The 24830-nt window shown below is 43.0% G+C and overlaps 1 long non-coding RNA gene across 8 annotated transcripts in view; it reads left to right on the forward strand.

Moving 5' to 3' along the window:
* Nucleotides 1-24830, forward strand: part of LOC125438825 — a 326259-nt gene that overhangs the window by 201092 nt on the left and 100337 nt on the right. For all 8 annotated transcript variants that reach the window (XR_007245419.1, XR_007245421.1, XR_007245423.1 and 5 more), the window contains one exon: nucleotides 24596-24747. This is a non-coding gene — a long non-coding RNA (uncharacterized LOC125438825). The remainder of the gene's footprint in view (nucleotides 1-24595; nucleotides 24748-24830) is intronic.

Raw genomic sequence — 24830 nt, forward strand, 5'->3', positions numbered from 1 at the left:
TCTGTTGTGGGGAGAGGAAGGGAAAGGAATTTGTAAGCCCTTTTGAGTCTCCTTACAGGAGAGAAGGGGGAGCGGTATAAATCCAAACTCTTCTTTTTCTTCCTTGCTTTTAACACGTAGTAGAAACTGTAACTATTTTTACAGCCCAATCCAGAGCCCTGGGGCAGACAGAGCAATTCCGCTACAGTGCTGCCTCCTCCAGAGGGCTTTTCAGTGGTGTGGGGAGGGAAAACCCCAAAAACCCTCCCCATGTCAAAAATGCCTCCATTGGGCTCAATGGGGAGTCCATACGGCACCAGTGTCCCTGGAGGCAAAGCTGGGGTGGAAGCTGACTAAGGTTGGCTCCACTCTGCCCATGCCTCTGTAATGCCCCAGCCACACTGGCACACGGTCCTGCACTGACGGGGCTAGGAAAAGGCGGGCACTTCCAAGGTTGGGTGCCATGGAGCTGCTCTGCTTACAGGAACCCACATATCTGCCTTTCTGCCAGTGCATTTGCCCCTTATGCCAGCCGGGTGGGCACCCATGATGAGTCCACCCCTACTCCTGTCTGGATTGGGCTCAAGTCATCTTCTAATCCGCTTCCTAAGATCCCTTAAGGAGGGTATTCAGCGTATTCACAACCATTCTTCTGATCTGGTTTCCTGCAATCATCCATTGGATGTAAGTAAAGTAAAACCATTCATTGAGTCCTACGGCGGAGGCAGGTGTTTATCCACGTAATCAAATGATGCTATATTAGATAGTGTCAGGCTATTGGTCTATCTAGTCCAGTCTTGTCTGCTTTGAATGATAATGGTTGACCCAAAACTCCTGTTTATTTTATTTGTATTTAGAAAAAAAATTATGCTGCTTCTCTAGGAATCTGCACATGGCAGCTTACAGAATAATAAAACAATAAAAACAAAACGTTAAAAAAATAACCCTTGTAACCTCAAAGCCTTGAAACTAGAGGTGCTAAGGACTGAATGTAGGACTGTGTGCGTGGCAAGCATGTGTTCTATCACTGTTTCAGTTCTTTTCCTCTTTCTTCCTTGAATTACTCACTTTATGGTTTCCAGGTTTTTAAGCTGCCGTGTTTTGAAACTGTTTTGAAATTGGTTGCATTTTCTTGGATTGCATCGTACTTATCGACTTCCCTTGGAGACTTCTAACGTTTCTTAAACAAAAATGTATTTGTACTCTACTTGCTTACAGAACAGGTTCCGTTTGTTGAATGATTGTATTGTCTATAGCTGTGTTCCCCATTCTGTAAGTATTAAAGAACTCACGACTATTCTCATGCTTATTAAAAGAGTCAACACAAATTCGTCTGTCAGCACTGGTAATAATGGAAGGCAGAAGCTTTGGCGGAGTTCTATCTTCCGGCAAGCTGAGTGGGTGAATGAGACAATCAGATTTTCTGTGTATAAAAATTTAAGCCATATTGAGATTTCTGGTGGTGATAACTGAAAGGAATGGTTAAAGCACAGAAATCTCAGCAGGGGAAGTCCAAGCAAGCATGTGGCTAATACACAGATTTGAAGCCTGCATGTTTAAATGTTTAAATCCTGTTCCCTTTTTAAAAATATGAGACTGGAGATAGTGTAAAATATGCGCACATGAGAGGAAACATTTGCTCCACGAGATCAAGAGTGTCCTTGAATTTAAATGGATTTAAAGGCTCTAGCCCTCTGTCTCAGAGGATGGAAAAAGTCTGTTCAGTTAAAATTAGAAGGGTCTATACCCAGATGGTCTGTGTGAAGCAAGAGAACTTTTTAAGTAACTAGTTTAGACAGAGTATGACTCTGGTTTGCCAAGGTTAAAAATAGGACATCCAAAAGCTTTAAGCAAAGAAACTGGTAAGAGAATGCAATTTAAATTAGTTCTGGCACAGGAAAAGATTTGAGTACAGTCTTACCAACAGCCAGAAAGACAAACTTGGATTCTAGAGGGATGACTGAAAGGGCCTGCTCAGAACTTTTTTGTTTAGGTCTTTAGAACTTTTCAACCAAAGTATGAACATAAAGAAAAAATCTGAGGGGCTCAAGCTGCTGGAAACCTGGGCAGCCAGCTGTAAGTATAACCCCTTCATAGGAATGGAATATGCCAAAAAGGGGTGGAGCCTCTAGGCAGGGGTCTGCAACCTGTGGCTCTCCAGATGGCCAATCGGCCATGCTGGCAGGGGTTGATGGGATTTGTAGTCCATGAACATCTGGAGAGCCATAGGTTGCAGACCTCTGCTCTAGAGGCAGAAGGGCACAGAATGTATGGAAAGCAGAGGAAGGAAGCAAGGCTTCCTGGATGGGAGCTTGAAGTTTTATTATAGGCTCTTAATACCTCGCGTAAGGTAACTCTGAGGTTTGGATGGGAACTAGTAAGGAAGGGAGACTTCTGTTCTGAATTGTCAGTTTTAGAATTCGTTGTTTCAGAGCTGTGCTTATTTGGTGGGAGTTCTCTTGGGACCTCCTTCATCTTTCACAGCCAGGATACCAATGGTTGACCTAGAGACTTCTTGGGCCACTTGCAAGAGGAAAGAAACAGACTTCTTGACAAGGTGTGAAAAGGGAAAGTTAAATGTTAAATTTGAATAAGATCATGGTTTTGTAGCATTACTAAGTTCTACGATATATGTTATGTTAAGTAAAAAGAAAATGGTTTTAAATTGTTTTGCAGGACCCCTTCCACACATGCAAAATAATGCGTTTTCAAACCACTTTCACAACTGTTTGCAAGTGGATTTCGCTATTCCGCACAGCTTCAAAGAGCACTGAAAGCAGTTTGAAAGTGCATTATTCTGCATGTGCGGAATGAGCCCAAGATTCATTCTAAGTGGTTACATAAGCAATACATTTATGAGGGGCGACGTGAACAGGAGCATTAATTGGGAGCAAACCTGTCCACCAAATGCTGTCCACTACCCTTCTCAAGAAGCTCTCCTTACATTTAGCAACATGTGCTATGACAGTGCAGAAAGGCCATCTGTGAAGTACCATTGGCAGTTGCCCAGTTGAGTTTGGATTTATAGCCCTTCCTGGCATGCAGTTCCTCCTGCAGGGAATCCTAACTGACTAGGAGCTGTTGTGTAGTATTAATCTTCTGTTAGGGCTTCGTTTTGGTGTGGATTTTTTTAATACAAAACCTTCATGCTACACAGTAACCTTGGGCAGGGGATTTATGTTTTTGGTTCTGTTCTATTGGGTTCATGCTGGAGTGTTCTCAAGCGGTTTCACTGATTATTTTTACATTTAGTATTTTGAATCTGTTTTAGCTGTTTGTTATATCTTAATAGTATTATGTTTTTGTTTGCCACCCGGGGAGCCTGGTGTTTGACGGACAGCATAATCTTTAACATAAAGCAGTATTGCTGCCTTCTAACCAGTTCAGACATTCTGTGAGGAGGACTTTGTTTCCTTTGGGAAGCCTGTGTCGTACACTGAAGTTTTTGTTGCCGTCGTTCTCATTGTCATCTTAGGACCCTTATGCAGGTGGGGAGCGTTTATGACAGGCGCACTCATTTAAAGGCCTTCACACCAAAATACCTGCTTTAGTTGGAATGTTTCCCTTTTGATTCCTTTTCTCTTACTTCCAATTTAGCGCTGTCCATCTGGACACAGCCATTGTAGTCATTCCAATCCATCTTTGCTCATTTCTCTTGTTTGCTCAAGTGAGAAATTGATTTTTCCCTATTGATTCACAATGCTGCTAGATATGAGAACAAACAGCTTTTTTGGTTTTGTTTGTTTTTGGCGTGTGTGTGTGTGTGTGAGAGAGAGAGAGAGAGAGAGAGAGAGAGAGAGAGAGAGAGAGAGAGTATTCACTAATACTTATAGGCCGTCATTTATATGTTAGCTTCTTTGAAAATGTTTCTGGGGGGAAATAATTTTAATTGATTGTCTATTGTAAAACTCCTATATTATCTTATAGGTAAATATTCATACAGTAATGTAACAAGATTAAATCACCACACGATCAAAAACAGCACCCCCTCCCCAGATTACTGTTCTTCATCTGGTAGAGATCTCTGTATCCAGTAACAAATGCCCAGTGAAAACCCTAGCCTTTATTTAAAGTACACAAGAGGAAAAATAGTATCTCAGAGGAGTGAGGTTCATTTGATAGTGCATCTCCTGAAACAGTATCTGTTCCTGCTGAAGACAGCTTTGCAACTACCTGAAATAGGATTGTGTGTGCAGCGTCACAGACAAATCCTGAGAGCAAGTGGACTCATACAACATTAGGCATTCTATGGGTACTTTGGACTCCAAATGTTTAGGGATGTAAAGGTCAAAATTGACACCTTGAATTTACCCAGAAATATCTGCACAATTTGTGGATCAACAGCTGTAATACATTCCCTCCCGACAATAACTTGGCAACAGTGTTGTGGACCAGTTGAACTTCCTGAGTAGTCCAGGAAGTTCTTCATATACACAGCATAGGATAATAATCTGAAAGTTACCAGAGCATGATGGTGTGGTTCTAATCCACTCTCTCTGCTCTTTTTGCCTGTGCGTACCCAGTGGGAATCTGTGTGTGTGTGTGTGTGTGTGTGTGTGTGTGTGTCTTGAAACCACTAGTCCTGTCCTTCTTATTCAAGTAGAATTTTACTAGCACGCAGTTCTATCTGCCGTTCCCTTCAAGTCAGTGGTTTGAGTCACTGACAGAGCTTCCAAAGTATGTTTGTGTGAGAGCTACCCATTCTCCTCTCCCTGCTTCTGACCCTCCAACTTTGTCAGGTGGTAGGGTCTATGCATGGATAAACATCCAGGTACTTGGGTAAAAACCTTGTCACAGTCTTTCAAAGGAAAAAAAGATTTTGTTCAGCTAACATACGTCTGTATTAACTAGGAGCATGGATGCACAGGAAATGATATCGGAACAATAGCAGAAGAGTCACTGAAAACTACGAAAAAAATCAAAACATGAGGTTAGCTATGTTTTTCAAGTTACTGGTCTTACCTTGAAGTTCCTTTCAGAGGAACTTTGAAACTGATTGATATAGACCGATTGATGTAGAATTCGCTCAGTTCCTCTCCATTTCCTGGTTCTTGGCTTGCATGCCCTGCACAGAGCAGTCTAAACTTTTAAAACTTTTTTGCTCCCAGCTGGGAGGAATTCTGCTAGACCTATCCTATAACAGAAGCAGAGTCCTCACAGTGCCTGCCATTCACTTTGACATAATCATAACAAAGCATGTATGCTTCATATGGCCTTAACATGGGCTATCAAAAGCGATCTATCCTGCCTTTTCTTGGCAGGTGGGCAAATGGTAATCGCTGTTCGGTTCATTTATCTCCATAGAGACAGTGTCATTTTTTGGGAGGGGATGGACTTGTTCCGTGTTTGTCAGGGCATTCAGAAATGTCCTTTTGTTCCAGTAGAAGAAGCAGTTGGTGGATAAGGCTAAGGTGGGAAGAGGCACTTCTGGTCTCAACTTCGTTCTTCAGTTTCAAAAGAACCCCAAGCGGTGAACCTGATGATTCAGAATGAGCACATTTCAGATTTGAATTGCACGGACCTTCTCTTAATAGAAGCAGCAGCCAGTGTTTTTAAAAAATACCACTAGATTGACGGAGACTACAGCAGCAACGGCACAAGAATTACTTAAGCCAGTGGCCAAGCTGAACTAGGACAGGTTTGATGGAGACACATGTCATAGATTTACCAAATTCTAATTCCTTGCAACAGCCCTGTGGAGCTTGGGGAGGGAGTCCGCCCTACTGCGCCCCTGTTCAGGGAAGGGGTGCAGCTGAGGAGGGCAGGGCGCAGGGTGAGCCCTGGGTGCCGTTTTACTCAACTACACTTAATTCTCAACTACACTTAATGCCTTGACTATATTTCATACTTGTGATGCAACTGGTAATGTACGACTTGGCTGACTTCCTTGTTATTTGCTCTTTTTTCCTGCCATCACTATCACAGCTGACTTATTGCAACCCTGTAGGTTTTCAAGGCCAGAGAAGTTCAGAGGTGATTTGCCATTGCTTGCCTCCACGTCACACCCCTGGTATTCCTTCAGGTCTCCCATCCAATTACTTACCAGGGTTGGGACTGAGAGTATGTGACTGGCCCAAGGGTCACCCAACAAGTTTCCATGGCAGAGTGGGGATTTGAACTGGGGTTTCCCAGATCCTAGTCTGACATTTTGATCATTACAACATGCTGGCTCTTGTTACCTGCGCTACATGCATTTTATTAGCTTATTTCCTGCTTTCTAATGGCAGAGGGGTTCTGACATGTTGCGATCTCTTGTTGTGGCAGGGAGGAGGAGAATCTCAACTGCCTGAACGGCTATTTGTTGTCAGTGGTTTTGGATGCAAGTACTGGCAACTTAAAAAATGAATGTTTAATGTGATACGAGCATTTGTAAAGGAAAGGGTGGGGAAAGAGGGTGGTCAGTTGAAGAGTGACAAAACTCAGGGGCACGGAGACAGGGAGGCAAGCTGGGTCATCGCGGGGGAGATGCCTCAAGACAGTCAGCCTGCTGCCAGAAGCCGGCCTGCTGCCACTGCACCCATCCAGGGGAGAGGAGGTGGCTTAGGCAGGTGCTGTGGCAACAGAAGCCAGCCTGCTGCCATTGTAATGCCTGTCCGAGCTGCCCCCACCCCCGAGCTCCTTGGGGTGGGAGTGGGGGGGGGCGCCCAGAGGAGGTGTCCCTGGGCACCATTTCCCTTCGATATGCTTCTGGCAAAACTAAATATGGTGACTTAAATGAGCAGGGGAAGAGGGAGACCATCATTCATCTACCATCTAAAGGCCACAAAGGAGCATAAGCTTCCTATTTGCTCAGAAAACTATATGGCATTGCACTTGTGGCAGTGAAGCCTCAGCCACTGACTAAGCCAGTGTAAGTAGTGGAACATTCATGAACATTCCAGCAGCTCATGGAGCAAAACTTCGATCAACACAATGTGTACAGTCAGATGTGAAATTCAGTATATTTCATTGTTCACATTTACCTCAGGGAGCAGTGAGGGATAGGTTGAAAAGTGAAAAGTGACCCCCAAAGGTAGGTAAACTGAGGCAGAGTGGATGTGCCTTAGCCACGTGTGACTGAAGTAAAGGAACAAAGTAGACAGTGAACTGAGGAACAGTCTGAAAAGGGTGTGCGGGAAAAACAGTTGAGGTGAGTGAAACTTTTCTTACCATTTATCAACACATTAGAAAAAGCTTCACCTGTATCAAATTTAAAAAACTGATAATCCTATGACCTGAACTAGTCATATAAGACAGCGAAGCTGAATTTGATGAGCTGGCTAGTTCTCTTAACACAAGTTTCTAGTCAGGGTTGAATATCGCAAACCTCTTGTTTGAGATCAGGCCTTCTCCCAGTCCTTGTGCCACCCCGGGCTTCCTGGCCACAACAAATGAACACCACAGGTTCCAAACTTTGGGGTACCAATTTGCTTCAGCAATCACCCTGCCTCCCTGTAGGCCACCACCAACTGACTGGATGAAGTACAAATCCACCACTCTACCAAGCACCCCTTCATGGTTCATTGTCAGTGGCTGTAGCTAGGCCAAATGGATCAGACCATCAAGCAAGAGGGTGCAAGAGGGTGGGCTGGCTGTTGCACTTGTGCACAATTAAACATGACCCATATAAGGGGCCAAAAGGCAGATGGGGGCAAGGCTACAGATTATCTATAGGCTGCAGAGCGTTTTTCCCCTTCAGCATCTGAGACCTTCCTAGCCCTAGAGGCTTATCGGATCACAGAGGTAAGGGCACAGTACAAGGCAGATGCAGACCCATGGGATCCCCACAGCTTTGTTTTGAAGCATAGAAGAAAATGTTGGAATTTACAGCCTTGCTTGCATGAAGCAGCAGGGAATTCTGGGAGATCCCTACGAACATTCTAAAGGTGACAGTTGGAAACAGTTGCTCCCTAACGGTTCCTGAGGAAAGATGTGTTCTGTTTAACCAAAAAGGCTCTGACTGACACGATTAATATTGTAGACTATGATTGAAATTGTAACCAAACAATGAACTGTGAATGTATCTGTATCTAAGTGATACTTTGTTTCTGTATATAGTCTGTTTCTCAGTTTAAGTAAAGCTCTCTTATGTTTAATGATTTCTAAGGTAAAAAGACTGGTCTTTAGCTAGATAACTATTCATATCATAAAGTGGCACACAAAGCTACATTCTGCTCTGCTAGCAGGATCATACAGAAATGTACCTGTTGCCCTTCAGAGAAAAGGGTCAAAATCCACCATACTTCAGCCTCATCCCTAGTCTTATCCTTGGCTGCTTTTGCCCTATTGATTTTCTCATTGATAACATTTTCTGTCCTCTTGCATGTGTGATGTGTCATGGTGACATTTAAGCCTGCATTGCAGGCAATGCTCATTCATCCAACAAATGAGGTAGGAAGATAAGTATTTGGAAAGTGTTGCTTCCTGGGAAAGGCATCTGTGCATCAACCTGTGCTTGCTTTCTCTTCGCAGCAGTAAATTGTTTCAAGGCTGTTGTCATGATGATGAGTTATCATTAGCCCCTGATCTCCTGTAGTTGATCAGCTTTACCAGAAACAGGCTGATGAGGATCAATCTGACAGAGGGCGATGAGATCGGAAGAGCAGCTTGGCACTGCGCAAACCTTAACGAAAAATAGTTTAGCAAGATCGTAGTCTTTAGGCGATGTTACGGATTTGGTATGTCTCAAAAAGAAATGATCTTTTTTTATTTTCATTCTGACATGAAGGTGATGTAATGTTGATGATGTTGCTTGTTACGGGGATGCAAAAATTTGTCGGGAAGATGGAAGTGGAAGGCGTGTGTAACTTTTTTAGGGGAAAATATATACATATGGTAATGCATGTAGTGCAAAAATTATAGAAAATGTAGTAATATTAAATACAGTCACCAAAAAGCACATAAAATGCACTCACACGAAGTATAATCACCATTCACAAATTGATTAGTTTACAGCAACATGGTCTCCCTTGTTGGTTCACTTGTGTTGCAACTGCAGTGCCTTAGAAAAGTCTGGTCTGCGTTCAGACCATGGGAAATGCAATTCAATTTCTTCATTGATGCTAATTCAGAAACTTTATGCTAGATTCTCCCTTCCCAGTTTTAAAAGTTCTTTTGTTGAAGGATGCTTGCTGACTTCAGATTGGCAGCACATGTCCTGTGAGATTAAAATTCTAACAGATAATAGCATATAGCACATTGGAAGATAAGCACGCTGATGAGCCCCTAAGGGTATGGTTGATATTATTAGGTCCTCTAATAGTGTTTCTATGTGGATATATAGAGGCAGAATTTTGCCTGGGTTTAGTGCAGGTTTTAGTTATTTATTGGATTTATATCCTGCTCTCCCCCTTCCAGATAGACTCTGAGGGGCCCACAACAGATAATTTTGCAATAATAGCAATCATATCGCCTTATAACCAATAGGAGGTACACCCATTCAAAGGTGGGGGGACAAGTCAAAAGGAGAACGAAAGGGCATGAGAACAAAAAGGAAAGGAAAGGCAGAGAAGGGCAGGGAAGAAACAGAGTAGGGCGGGGGAGGAGATGAAGGCCAGCTAAGATGGCTACTGTTGCTGTCCTCAGCCATAGGCCCTGCAGAATATCTGTGCCTTACAGGCCCTATAGAACTGAAGCAAATCCTGCTGTTCCAAGGTCTCATTTGTGACAGCGTTCTACCTGACTGGGGCCAGAGCTGAAAAGATGAGGACAGCTAAACAGTTTTTGGGCCAGGGGGACCACTGAGCGTAATGCTCTTTGGGGGTATATAAGGAAAGGCAGTCTCGCAGATGCAGTGGTCCCAGACTGTTTAGTTCAGGGGTGTCCAATTCTGCTCCAGATGTTCACGAACTGGCAGCAGCTGACGGGAAACGTAGTCCATGAACATCTGGAGGAGCAGAGTTGAAAACCCCTGGTTTAGGGGTTTGAAGGTTAATACCAAAACCTTGAACCTGAACTGGTATTCCAGCTGGGGGTGGTGCAGCTAGTGGAGCACCAGCTGGATAAGTCCTGTCTCAAGGGTCACCCTGCTAGAGCGAGTTACAGTAGTTTGCTCTGGAGGTGACTGTGAAGAAATTGCATCCTGGGAGAATTTGGCAGAGAGTGAACATTCTATCTGCAACAGTAGGCAGTTGAACCTAGAGCTCTCTCAGGAAGGTTGACGAAAAGTCTCTCTCCATAAGAGTGTAAACTTTCATGTCAGTTAAGAGTTTGTTTGCTATTCTGCATGAAACTTGAATTCAGAAATTTATATATTGTAACTACAAGTAAAAGAGTTACTTTCTGTGATTTGTAACATAACGAAATGGATCATTAGACTAACTTCTTCAGCTTGCTTCTTGAGAAATGATGATGCTATTAATGTGACTCAGTTTAAAGCTATCATTTCATCATTGACTTTTATTGTTTGTCATTTTTTTGTTATTCAGCTAACTGTACATTCTATTCATAATTGCCATGTTAATGGTTGAGAATTATTAGCCTCACAATAAACTAAGAATTTTTATTCAAATTATTGGCTCTGAGTGTATAGCATAAACCAAATCAGAATCCATACAGTGGCAGGGAGTTCCTCTTGCTCTACAGTCTCAAGGGTCTCCCTGCTAAGAGTGAGTTTCAGTAGTCTGGAGGTGACCATTGCATGGATCGCTGTGGCTTGGGGTGAGACAGTTGGAATACCAGTTACCTAGCAAAGGTAGAAAAAGGCTAGCTTGGCTACATTTGTGACCTGTGCTTTTAGGGAAAAGGAGGCATCCATGATCAGACCCAAACTCCTGATGGTGTAGGTGTTAATTGTACACTGTCAAGAGCCAGGGGTTGGCATCCCACTCCTAAATCTTGCTGGCCCAACTACAGGACCTCTGTCTTGAATGGATTTCATTTTAGCTTGCTCGGTTCAGTCATCTCACCACGGCCTCCAAACAACTAGCCCAGGGGTCGGCAACACCCAAAGAGCCATGGGGGTGTGGCTCCCATCCACAAGCCCCGCCCCCATCCCCCAAGCCCCGCCTTCAGCCTGCAGGCCAGGCATGCAAGCTGACAGACAGAGTAAGTTGCAGGGGCGGCTGCACTTATGGAGGACGCCCCTAGCCGGGCAGGTGACAGCAGGCGCCAGATGAGGGAAGGAGGGGAAAGGACCCTGGAGGAAGGAATGAAGGAGGGGGCGGGGAAGGAGGCGCGCTCGCCGCGTCCCAAGTGCAACTTGCCGTCGTTGGTGTCGCCGCTGCCGTCTATCCCTCCCACAAGAGCACATATTAAATAACATTGGACAGAGGATCGTCTCTTGTGGGACCCCATTCTCCAATGAATAATGTGGCAATTTGTTCTCCCCTTGTGCTACCCTCTGTCCCTGATCATGAAGAAATGAGATCAGCCAGGTTGTGGTCTTTTAGTTTATACCTACTTCAGTTGGCTTTTAGTTGGGAGGGGGGAGCAATCGGAAAGCCCAACAGTGCTTCAGAGAAATATTATCACTAATGTTGTGTAATCATTGAAAATATATTCAAATCATTGACCTGGTAACTCTCTAAGAGAAAAGAAATGGTGGTTTTTACTTTCTATTTAAGACCTTTTTTTGTACATAGGAAACAAGAGCTGCATCTTGAGAGTATACAAATCATGTAGCTAGGCCACATATAGAACTAAGGAGCTGTGAAATTTGAGTGGATGAGGACAGTCTTGGTGGAATCTTTGCTTCTTATGGTTAAAGAAAGCATAAAGGATTGGACAAGAGTAAAAACAAGAATCCCCTGAGAGATTAAAATGGATAAAGTCAACAGTACCCACATGGAGTTTTCTTGATACCTTTTCTACCTGGCATGCTTAAGTGGATTCATTCCCAGCACATTAAATGAGCTGGCACAAGAACAGGGTTTCTGGATCATCTTTAAATCATTTAGTGGGTAGTAGATCTAAATTATGTGAGAAAGCTGTATTGGTGAGATGGAGTAAAGATAATATTGAACATTTAATCATATTGAACATTTAGGGGCCTCTTTCCCTGGCAGATGAGAGACTCCAAAGAATGAAGAGAAAATTATAACTCTGAACTTTCTATTATTCAGTTATGAAATTACTTTTCAAGCCTATGGCTAACTTGTTGAACACAGTAATAGAAAAGTTAATTAGATAGTTGTGGCCTCATGCTGAAACTGTGGTTCTGTGCTACTGTCTTGTGCTATCTGCTGAACTAGATTGCAGTGGCTTTCATTTTCTCTGTGAACCAGGATTACAAACTGTTGTGACCAAGAACAAACCATGGTTTTCCGACTGCAGTGCAAAGGCAAACCATGGCTTTTGTTAAATCAGGCATCCCCAGTGATAGGAGTGAACCCATGAACACAGACCAGGCTTGTTCGCATAGCACCAGTCAGTGTTTTGCATCATGTCTGAACAGTCGCTGTGAAGTAAATATGTCAAAATTGACTCCCCCTCATCCCCGGAAAACTGGAATCTGTCAATAAGGAAAAAGGACAAATAGTGGAGGCCAATAATCATAATTATTATACATGACGGTTACCAACCAAGATTTCTTTAGCCTTATGCACAGCTCAAGATAATTCAATAATTTTCTTACTGAATAAATTTACATGTCCTTCAATTTAATACCTCCTGCATTCAAATGAGATGATTGCTTTCTGGATAACAGGTGGCCCATTCCTCTGCCCTCCCCCCATCAAGAGAATTACCACCTCTTTGCTGGCAAGATAATGAATATGTAACTCTTTAGCTGACCTGCTTAGAGGAAAGAGGGCAAGAATTGGAATGATTCCGCTTATCTGGCTTTATTTAGGCCAGTCCTCTTAACTACCCCCTTGTTTGATTCAGTTCCGCCTTCCTCTTTCCATATTAATTTGACATTAATTTGCTTCAAGCCTTCTAACAGCAGGGAATCATGTGCAGCACTGAATGCAGCTTAATGTTTTAGCAATGGCTGTTTTAATTTGTAGCTTTTCATTTCTAAAAGGCAAATCACTTGAATTTTGTCATTTTTTTCTCTTCAGAGAATGGTTTCAAATGGCAATTTGAGAGAGTGAAGAGCAGTGGACTCTAATATGGAGAACTGGGTTTGATTCCCCACTACTCCACGTGAAGCCTATTGGCTGACCTGTTGCAGTTTTATCAGAACTCTCTCAGCCCAGGTGGAGGCAGGCAGTGGCCAACCATCTCTGAACATCTCTCGCCTTGATAACCCAGCTGGGTTGCCCTGTGTCAGCTGTGACTTGTTGGCAAAAATTGCACAAAATGAAGAAATGGGCTTAATCACAAAAATTCCATTAGAGGAATGATTTTGAATTTTTTTTAATGGAGTGTGCATTTTAGAATAAAAACTGTTTTAAAAACGTGCAGTAAAATGGTAAAGATGGGCAACCCCATCCAAGAGGCCAGGCCGTGCTGGTGTGTTGGTGCTGCCATGCTGCTCCCATAGGGGCTTCCCAAGTGGAAACATTAAAAGCCGAAAAGCCCCCATTGGGGAACATTCTCGTTTGTTGGTCCCTATTTCAATGTCGCATTTAAAAAACAGGTGTTAGATCTACAAAATAATATGTTAAGATCCTGAAAAGATCAGTTGTTGGTTGATTCCTCCCTGTGTCCCAATGCCCCTGCCGCTGGCATAAGTGGCTAACGACTGGGAGAAAGGCAACTACGTTTGGCTCATCCCCAGACCACGCCCATGGCTGCCCCTATTATGCCAAAGGCAAGGGCATTGGGACACAGGGAATAATCAACCAGCAGCTAATCTTTTCAGGATCTTAACAGGTTCTTTTGTTGATCTAACACCTGTTTTTTAAATGCAACCTTGAAATAAGGACAAACAAACAGAATAAGAGGTTGAATGTGTGAATCTGAATTTACAGATGTGATTTTTCTTGACTTTCCCTTCCTGTGTGTCTGCTGAGGGTTAAGAACAGTAGGAAGAAGGGACACGTGGCAGAAATCATGTTCAAATGGAACAATTTGACATAAATACTGGATACTATGGATATATGCAGTTTCCTTTTCACTGTGCACATATAGAAATGGGATAATTTTTCTATCCCCCCCCCTCCCCACCCCATGCATTCTTTAGTAAGTCTTCTGAGGGCTGAAATGAATACTTGTCTGTCTTAGAGAGACAAAACTCACGAGGGAGTAATTAAGAGTCTAATTCAAGTCTTGTAATGACATAAATTGAGCAACTTCAGAACTTGAAGGTCTTCATTATTGCTAGCGTTTTAACTCAAACCCTTTCGGTGTTTCAATAAGGTGCTTGTTTTCAGTGCTCTTTAGTTTTGAAGTTCATCAGAATTTTATATCCATGTGGATGTATGCCATAAGTTCTCCTTCTCTATCCCTGACCTAGACAGCATTGTCAAGATGGACACTAGAGAACAGATAAAAGATTAAACTAATATGCATGCAGCACTTTTAAATTGCATTCAGTTCAATGTCTTCCACAGAAATTAACTGAACTTGAAGTACCTTTGGTTGGATCACTGCATAGCATGTTGTAAGGCTGAAAGCTCTTAATCAGTTACCAAGGAGGAGAGGCAGGTTAGCAACTAATCTTAACTTAGGCTGAGTTAGATCTTAATAATGAATTTAAGGAGAAGAGCAAACTAAGGAACTAAAATTCCTAGACCTACCCCAGAAGTTGCTGCCATTTCTTAGAGCTACCCATCAACACTTCCTGTATGTACACTAGGCTGCTTTTAATCCACCTCTGCTTGGAGCAGTGGCAGACAACAGAACCTGAGGGCAGGGCACAATTCTAAAACACACAAGTAATCCCAAATAGTTTTCTTATGTAGAATTCAGATATATATGTCACACTGAGATATCTCCCACCTCCCCTATACCTATAGGCAGCAGGGACATATAGGTTTTTACGGGGGGGGTGTTCAAGGGTGGGGCCCCACCCCCCAAGCCCCACCCCCAGCCTCAGTGCTTATAAAAGCAGCTCTCTGAGGCCAGGGATGGCAGACTCCCCTGCCCTGCCCTGCCCTGCCCTGCCCGCCCTGCCCCTCCCCCCACCAGCTGGGCTCCTAGTCAGCAGTCCCTGGTGGAGCCTGGTGCAACATCTGAGTTTTGTGCCCCCCCCGCCCCAATGGGTGGCCGCTGTGATGCTGGAATCCACCACCAAACAGCATCACTTTCAATGGTGTTTAAACTAGGGAGCCCAAATTCTCCTTTTAAATCCACCTTAAAGGGAGAATCTGAGGTACCCAGTTTAAACATTGAAAGTGATGCTGTTTTGGGGTGGATTCTCCCCCATCCTGAAACAGCATCACTTTCAATGTTTAAACTGGGGACCTCAGATTCTCCCTTTAAACACATGCCGAAGGGGGTGGATTTAAAAGGAGAATCTGGGGAAATATGGGAGTGTCAGGGGTGCAATTGTTAAGCTAGAAGCACCAAAATTTCAGAGTATCTTTAGGAGACTCTCCTGATGATACCACCCAGGTTAGGTGAAGTTTGGTTCAGGGGGTCCAAAGTTATGGACCCTCAAAGGTGTAGCCCCCGTCTCCTATTAGCTCCCATTGGAAACAATGGGTGATGGGGCACCCCCTTTGGGAGTCCATAGCTTTGGACCCCCTAGACCAACCTTCTCCAAACCTGGGTGGTATCAGTAGGAGACTCTCTTGATGATACCACCCAGGTATGGTGAAGTTTGGTTTAGGTGGGCCAAAGTTATGGACCCTCAAATGTGAAGCCCCCATCTCCTATTAGTTCCCAATGGAACTAATGAGGCACCCCCTTTGGCAGCCCATAACTTTGGACCCCGTAGACCAAACTTCACCAAACCTGGCTGGTATCAGCAGGAGAGTCTCCAGAAGATACCCTGAGGGTTTGTTGTTTCTATCCTAGAAATTGTACCTCCTGCAGGCCAAAAACCGAAATAACACTGGAAAAAGTACAAAAACCCCCACAAACAGGGGGCGGAGCTTCAGACATGTAATGGGGGTTGAACCCGAGGGAACCCCCCCCTTACCTATGTCCTAGATAGGCAGGAATGTTCCCTAATTCTTCTGTAATTTTCTTCTTATGATCACGAAGTCATTCATGTGCTAATGTAAGCACGAAACCATACTAGTCATGTGTCATCAACAGTTGCTCTCCTTAGTTTTTGCTGCAAGCTTCTAGTTTACCATTATCTGTGGTCCTTTTCCTGTTAAAACTTCTACTACCTGCGATTAGCAACTACCCCCTTATTATCGTTATGATGATTTACTATTGTTTAAACTTGTGTGTTAGATTCAGCATATAGATTCTGTTGGTACAAGAACTTCTCAAAGAGCTTGAGTATCTTGTTTCCCTTCCTGTGGGAGTCTGAAATCCCCCTCCCCCAAATCCTGTTCCCGGTGGGAAATCCTTGAGTCCATGGAAACATTGCCCTGGATCCAAACCTATTTCCTACCCTATGGCAAAAATAAAATCTGTACAATGTTAAATAACAAAACAACAAATATTATAGTTAAAATAATATAAAACAGCTTGAAAACTGTAATACAAATGAGAGCACGTTTGAGCACTAGTACATAGTAACTGATTTGCCCGTGCCATTATAATAGCTAAGTTAAATTAACAAATGCATGCGGCATGATTGTAGAAATAAAATTGTAAGTATGAAAAACTGGTCTTTTTGTACTACTCGAGAGGGATAATTCTGTGACTCTGTCTCAGATAAAGATGTTAGTATGGTCAGTTGATGTTCAGTGGTCAAGAAAATTGTATGCTTTCGCATTAGAATATAGTCCTAAACAAATATGAGAATTGTCATTAATTTTTACATGATGCCTTTGAGACAGTGCATACTATTGCTTGTTAAACTCCACTGTTTAGTCTTCTATGAAAGCCAAATCAAGTGTTCTATACCAGTTGTTTTTTCTCCAAGTGCTGGATTTCTTCGATCCTCGTGCAGAAGAAACTGAGGATAAACAGGCTGAATATATGTCATTGTAATGGCATGGGTCATAATATATGACTTAGATCCAGATGGCTCAAAAGTAGAAAATGGATGCAAGCAAATCCTACCACTGCTTTGAGCCCACTGAGTTTTGTGTGGTGCAAGTGTATTTTGTTGTGCATACTGTCACTGTGAGCCATCCTCTCGTTTTGGCCTTGAGCTGAGAGATAGGGATTGGACATGAGGAAATTCAGTGATGCGCAGAATTCAAACAACAATGACATGTGGTGGCCCACATGTGTAAATGCGTATATAAATTCCATTGACTTTTGTATGACAGCATGAACAGTCTGTGCAATACAGGGCACAACTGAAGTAAACAATTCTCTCATGTAAGCAATTCTCCCATGCTCTGAACATCACTACCAGTGATCTGAGCAATATACAGAGCCTTCTTCCACCGGTTTCTATCTAAATGATAGGCTAGGGTAAAAATTTAAAGAGTGAATTAATCGTAGTTTGCTTAAAACAAAAGCAAAATAATCCATCAACTAGACCAGAACAAATCTTTGCGTGGTGTAACTTAGCATTGGATAAGAAGCGCATACCTTCTCACACATGACTTCTCACATCAGGGACCAGGAAAGGTTTCAACAGGCAACATGGTAGCCACAGGCACATGAGATTTTGAGAAATAGAAACAAGCTTAGCAAGGCAACCATCTATTGGCTTCCTTCTTTGGTCTTGATTGAGATGAATTCCTTACAGTTCCATTCACAAGTGCACTTCTACTAACCTTCCACTTTCTCCAGGCCAAGGAAAGAAATGAGACATTGCTCCTTGGGTGTATCAGTGTGTGCTGAAAGTGAAACAAAAATTAACCACAGGTAGGATATAGGTTTTGGTTTCACTTGTAGTTTGAAATGGATGAGGAGGTTACATTTGTCTGGCTTGCCTAATATTGTATTGGGGATGAAATCTACTCATGGTCATTAGTTTTTATGAAACAGTCTTTACAAAGACCTGGGAAATCTCCACATCTCTTTGTGGAAAGGTGGTTATACTGTTTGGTTATCAAACAGCTCTCATGCTTCTCATGGAACATAGTAATCATTGCTTAGACTCATGTCGATAGAATAGTTTAGAAGGCTACATGAGTCAAACTGTGGCCAGGAAATTGCAGTTGAAGGCTGGGCTGAATGATCTTTTGAGTGCAGGTCATGCATTGCTTCACTTAAAATGAGATCACATCCATATCTGAAAATACAAGTTTCTAAATGGAAGTGGGTGGCTATGTTGAAGACTGGCAGAAAGTTGGACTTTTGGCCCTGAAAGCTCTTCTGTGGTTACTCAACAGGGAGTGAAATAGACTTTGTGCATCCTTAAAAATTCTCTTTCTTTATAAAGAAGATTACTAGTTGCATATTCTAGAGATGAATCCTGGTATTTAAGCCACTCTCTGGGGCCGATATATCATACGCATGTATTTAGATATTTTAATTCCATTTTTTCTCAGTTCACAGTAAGAAAAAAAAAATGTAACCTAAAGCAAACAAGCAAAACGACAGTGTGTCTTGGGTGGGTCAGGGTTCAATTGCTGCTTCATGCCACGTTTCCGTGCCACTGGCTAAGACTTCTTCCGCTCTTGCCCTTCAACTTGCGCTTCCAGTCTGTGGCCAAACTCTTTCCTACAGGAAATGGGTGACAAGCAGCTCAGGAGAAACAGCACACTGGCTGCAGGCCAGCAAGAATTTCCAGTTATTTTTACAGGTACCCAGATGAAAGTATGACTTGTATGGAAGCACCCATCTTTAAAAAAAAAAGTTAACAAGAGTTTGGCATGTCATGACTATTTCCTTTTTATCTGGGAATTAAGGTGGAAACCAACCAACCAAATAAAAAGCAACATTAATGCCAAAGAGGGACTTAACCACTGTTAATTGGTGTACCCTATCGTGGGATCTTTTGAAATACGAACAGCTAGTATCTAGAACTATTTTTACATGTCTGCAAAGTAACACCCAAGACGTGGAAATTACTTTGAACTGGGGTTTTAATCGGAGACGTTGATAATGTTTTAAGAGGGGCGAGGGAATTCTTGGTGCATTTGCTTGGTCTGCTAATCCTTCATATTTGGCTGGCTACTTTTTGTGAACATATTGAACACATGTTCTGGTACTGTTCAAAGGCCTGGGAGAGTCAGGAGTTGATTGAAATCTCTCAGTTCTACTGAAGTGGGTGGCCAGAAGTGGAGGAGTCGAACAGCTGCTGTAAGCCCACTGATCTTTTGTCATTTATGAATTATTTTCCATGCTGTCTGGAACAAGAACGGGGCTGTAGTTTTTATGGAGGCAACTGCTGAGCTCCGTAGCCAAGGAAATGCATATTATAAAACACTCATCTCTTCAGAGGCTTCCCCCCGCCCCCGCCCCCAGTTCTATGCACATATTAGTATACCCTGAATTTTCAGGGTTAGCTCATGCACTTTGGGATTCATGGTGGGCAGCTTATCTGGAGTGTGGAATGCATTCCCCTTGCCCTTAGTATATTTGGACCTGGTATGTCTTAATTTCCTAGCATGTCTCCCGCTGCTATCTATAGCACACCGTATCCATCACTTCATTGTCAAGGTCATGAGGTGAAAACAAAGCCTCCTTTAGGATGCACAATATAAATCTGTGACGTCCTCTGAGATCTTGAGCTGCAAGTTGTCTGCAACAGTTTAAAACCAATTACTGACTCTTTGAAATATTTGTGCTGCATCTTTTAAAAAACATAAATAGAGAGGACTCTTGTAGGCAACATAAGGACTAACCAGTCAGGAAGTGCAATGGGATGTGAGATGTAACTATGTACATTTCAAATGAAACAAAGAAAAGCATAAAGACAGTTCACCACAGCAGGAGCTGCTGGTAGGATTTCCGCAGAGCTACCAAACTTGTTAACATTTATAATTAGTGGGGAATCCGAGGTCTTCATTAAGTCTAAGTTCTTGATGAATTCTGATTTTAGCAGTTGTATGCTGAAGCCTCACTTTGGAGTTATATTGCTGCAAAATTGAAACGTTACGGTTGGCAACTTCTCCCGAATGGTTGAAATGTTCTCATACTCTTTCTTAATGTCGCCATTTTAAATTTCAGATTTGTGTCCTTTTTTTTTTGCTTAGTGATTGTCCTGCATAAAAAGCAGAAGAAGGTTGTTGGTGCATGCTTACATATATCACATACGAGAATGAGAAAGTTGATGAGTCCAAGATGCTGTATCTGAGTTACACACAGTTACACACTTCAGAGACCACTGCCTTTTGTCAAGATGGGATTGTCACTTGTCATTGCGCGTGCATTGGACAAATCCAAGGTTCAGGCAGAGAACAACATCTAAAATGCCTTCTGCATTTTAAGATATTAAATGTAGGACATGAAATGAAGGTATAACTCACTGGGCAGTCTGTAGCCATGGGGTATATCTTTTAAAAATATTGCAAAAAAAAAAATCTATGAATTGACCTTCAGAGGTATTTCAACAAGCCTATTGGTGGGCCAGTGCATTTCAAGTCGTAATAATTCTGCCATTTCTTGGAGGAAAACATGTGCCCTACAAAGCTGGTAAAATAGGAGAATTGGTCAGTAATTACTGTCTTTTCTCCACAAAGATGTAGAGATTAGAAATAAAAATGTCAGGTAGCCATGGCAAAGAATACTGCTCCATTGTTAACATGTGCCTAGAACTCAACTTATTGTTGGAAGAATGGCTGCCCACCATTTAGAAATGGACAAAAATACAGTTTTACAGTAAATGGTTTGCAGTACTGAAGAGGCAGCTCTCAGGTGGCATGCCGAACCTCCTTTATTCTGTATGAGGGAGAAGAATTAAATATAGACCCTCATGCATTATCATTTCTACTTAAGATGCATTCTCGGCATACACCATAGTGACTTTTTGAGGCACGTAATGGAGTATCTGCTGTGCATGCATAGTTAGAGTAATAGGTTTCCATTGTGGCTTTGTATTGTTACAAGCATGGTAAAAATAATCTACAGTTATAGCACATCCATTGTAATGGTTTCTTCTTTTTCTTTCTTGTCAAATATAACCTTATTTTGTCTTAGGATTCAATATCTGCAGGCTGGAGAAAGCTGACACAATTCCCATCATTAGGGTGGGGCGGAGGGGAATCATGGGAGAACAGGATTTGCATTGCAATGATTCCTTAGAGAAAGAGCACAATGAATATTTAGGCACACTTGGTATCTCATCAGCTTGATTCCCGTAGTCCAGGGTGGGGCCCTATCGTGCCAGTGGTGGCATGCAAGGGTTGCTAATCATATTCCAAAGTGTTTAGATGTATTTTTAATTTAGCTATGTTTCTCTGCAGGTTTCCCAATGTATGTTTGTATTTGCAGACACATGACCAGAAGCTGTGTGTGGTGATGGTGGTGGTATGGGGAATGACAGCTAGGTTAGGGTACTGGCAGTGGGAAAAAGTGGAGGGAAGAAAAAATGCCCCCTTGCTTTGTCACTCTTTGGCCCTTTCCACACAGCGGCAGCAGGGCTTCTCCACCTGCGTAATTTATGCCGGTGGAGGTGTGGGGACTGCTCGCACAAGCAGTCCCGGCTCCCTCCCTAGCCAGAGAGGCAGCTCCGCATGGAGCCGTGGGCGGATCCCTGCAGTCCTCCAGAACGATGCTGGAGAGGCAGGTGAGTGGGAGCGATGGGGAAAGGGGTGGCTTCCCTGCGGTGCACTTTGCACCGCGCCGACGGGAAGCCATCCCTTCTCAACAACCTCGCTCGTGGAGCGAGGTTGGAAAATGGCAGCTTCGTGCCGCTGGGGGGGGGGAGCGAGGACGGCGTTGCTGTGATGCAGCAGCGCCTCCTATGCGAACAGCTCCCTAAGAACGGCGTTTTTGCTGTCCTAAGGACGCTGTTTTTAGCCCATGCGGAAAGGGCCTTTGCTTTAAAATTACCTCTTTCCGAAGATGTCTTCTTTAGAAAATTATGCCTATTGATGTTTAACTTCGCCCATATACTTTAAATATTCAAAGAGATAAATAAATAACATTGGAATAATACCATTGGCCCGGGTGTTAAAATTGCTCATCAAGTATTGGCGATGTCATGTATTTTGGTGAATGCTCAGGGATTCAGGAGCAAGAGGTTGTGGAAAACGGCATTTAAAAATCTTTTTTGTTGCAGTTTCAAAACAGGAAACGAACAGTTTGGTCTCAAAATAAACCCTGGAATTGAATTGGCATTTTTTGCATTGCTGTATTAGCATTTTATCCTGATTGCAAATGCAGATCAGGCAGTGCTTTTCTGTTGCATAAGTAATTCAGTGAGTAATTCAGTGTTGCCTCAAAGTTCGGGTTCCTTGCAACCAGATATAACCAGGTAGTTATTTTAATTGGTTACAGTTAAGGATCTTCATTTTGGCACCATGGGGAAGTTCTTCTTGGGTAAACATATTCAGCGGCATGCTTTCAGTTATAAAAACAGGGGTTGTTGATAAAAATCAGTAGTGTGAGAAAACTAAGGCAAAAGTCCGCTTTCACTCCTTAAAAAGTCTTGGGAACTTTTGGGTTGTTCACTTCGTACATTGTAGAATCCCCTTTCAGAGTTGAACTGAAAAGACTGTGCAAGTTTTAGCAACGTTGGCCTGGAGGTTTGATTCCTAGGCTAAAAGGAAAGTAAAAGAAACCATTCTACTGGTCTTAAAGAGGGGCAGCAGCTCAGTGGTTAAGCACGTCATTAGCATACAGATGATCCAAGGTTCAATCGCTGGCAGAGAGTAGGTGATGTAAATGGCAGATAGTAGGTGGTGCAAATGACCTTTTATTGGGACTCTGGAGATGCCAGTCTGAATCAACAGTGTTGACCTCAAGCAATTAATGGTCTGACTTAGTATGAGGCAGCTGCATGTGTTCATGCATTTTTACTTGACAGAATAATAACTACAGTGCTAGTTTTTCAAAAGAAGGTTTATCATAGAGATTTAGTAGACGACTTGCCAACCGTGGTTGAAGCCCACTGTGATACATGCCATTTTGGTACGAGTCTTATACCTATTGTGCTGCCAGCAGGCAGAAGCGTGGCTGGGTCTGACCCCGCAGGGCAAAGCGGGCGGCAAGCACAAGCATGGTCAGGTTACAGTCCAATAAGTCAAGGCGTAGTCAGGTCACAGGTCAAGGCATGGGAGAACCAAGGACCAGGCTAGAAATCAACAAAGAACCAGGCACAGCAGTGACAGGTAACACACTTGTTGCACCCAGGCAGAAGCAAGCTCACAGCAAGGCTTATATAAAGAGCCTTGTTCAGGGGGCTGGGAGTCTGCGAGGAGTTAATCCTCATCAGATGCAGAGACTTCTAATCTTCCATACCTTGCTGCTAAACAAGCACTCCTTCTGTGCTTCTGCAGTAGCAACCTCTGCTTCTGCCTCCTATGCACATCTGGTTCATCACTGGGTTCCCTAGGAGGACCTGCAGGCTCCTCCACCTGTACGTCATCAGGTAGGGAAGGACTGGGTGTTGGCTCTGGCTGCACTGTGTCCTCAGGTTCTGCCTCAGTCCTCTGTGTCCTGCTTAGTACCCAGGGGCTGGCTCATGACACTTATGAAACAGAGTGGGGAAACTAAAGTGTTACAGTCCAGTCGCAGAAATTGCCCATGTGGGATTGTATTCTCATACTTTTAAAGAACCTCCTGCAGGAGTAAAAACATTAAATTGGGAGGAAGGCAAGCTAAATGTGTATATTCAAGGAAACACTTGCATGGGAAGCTTTCAAATAAATTTTCTGCTTAGACAGTGACTGCCATGTGATTCTCCCTAGTACATGTTACAACTGTTGGAGCAAGGCAGAGCATATTATATGCCAGGAGGATGCTGCATCAGATGGGCTGCATGTGCCAAGTGACCTCCATTTCAGCCATGATATGTTGCACTGCTCAGTATGTGGGTCACTGCTATCATACTTCCACTATGCTTTCCTGATGGCTGCAGCTGGAGTGAGGGACCAAGCCCAGCCTTCCCAACCCCATCTCACACAGTCTCATGTATCATGAAAGTGAGAGATTGCTGAAGGGTCTTTAATGAACCATATGGTGCACAGTGCTTGGGGAATAGGCCGGGGAGAACATGGAGACTCATAATGCAGTAGTGCTGTATCAGGTGAAAATCCTGCATGTGATGGCAAGGACAGGGGTCATACTGCAGAGAAATTTGCATTCCCGTGGCAAACAAAAAGAAAAAAGAACCCTGTTTATGAATTATTTTTGAATCTAGAAAGAGGATGTGTCATGGGAGTACTAAAACAGAGCGGTAAGCTGTAGTACTGCATTCAAACCTCTGCTCATGACCTGAGTTCGATCCCTACAGAAGTCAGTTTTAGGTAGCTGGCTCAAGATTGACTCAGCCTTCCATCCCTCCCAAGGCTGGTAAAATGAGTACCCAGCTTGAGGGAAGTAATGTGTAGACGATTGGAGAAGGCAGTGGTAAACCACCCTGTAAACATAGTTTGTCTAGTAAATGTTGTGACGTGACATTACCCCTTGGCTCAGTAATGACCTGATGCTTGCGCAAAGGTCTCCCTTTACTTTTTTTAGAGCAGGAAACAATAGTTTTTGTTGTAAATGCAGTGCTATTATTAATGCCTATCACAGTGAAACCATCAACTAGTTCCTTTGCAAACGAGCTTTGAAATGTTAGTTTTGAATTAATTTCCCATGTTTTTAGGATTGTAATTCTCTTCTTCACTTTTAGGATATCTCTTCAAGCAGTCGTTGAGCCCAAGAAAGCATCAGCATAATAACTTCTGTGAGAATTTCTGAACTTTTCTGAGATGATGAAGATCTAACTGGAATTACCTTATCCAAAAGCACTGACCACACCAACAAGAGATCAAATATGTTCCAGTAAGTAACTTAATAAATTCAGCGATGGTTTTTTCATGTTTCTTATTTATAAGTGTGTGTGGTATTCTGTCAAACATGACTGT

This window comes from Sphaerodactylus townsendi, linkage group LG09, assembly GCF_021028975.2.
Source record: "Sphaerodactylus townsendi isolate TG3544 linkage group LG09, MPM_Stown_v2.3, whole genome shotgun sequence".
NCBI lineage: Eukaryota > Metazoa > Chordata > Lepidosauria > Squamata > Sphaerodactylidae > Sphaerodactylus > Sphaerodactylus townsendi.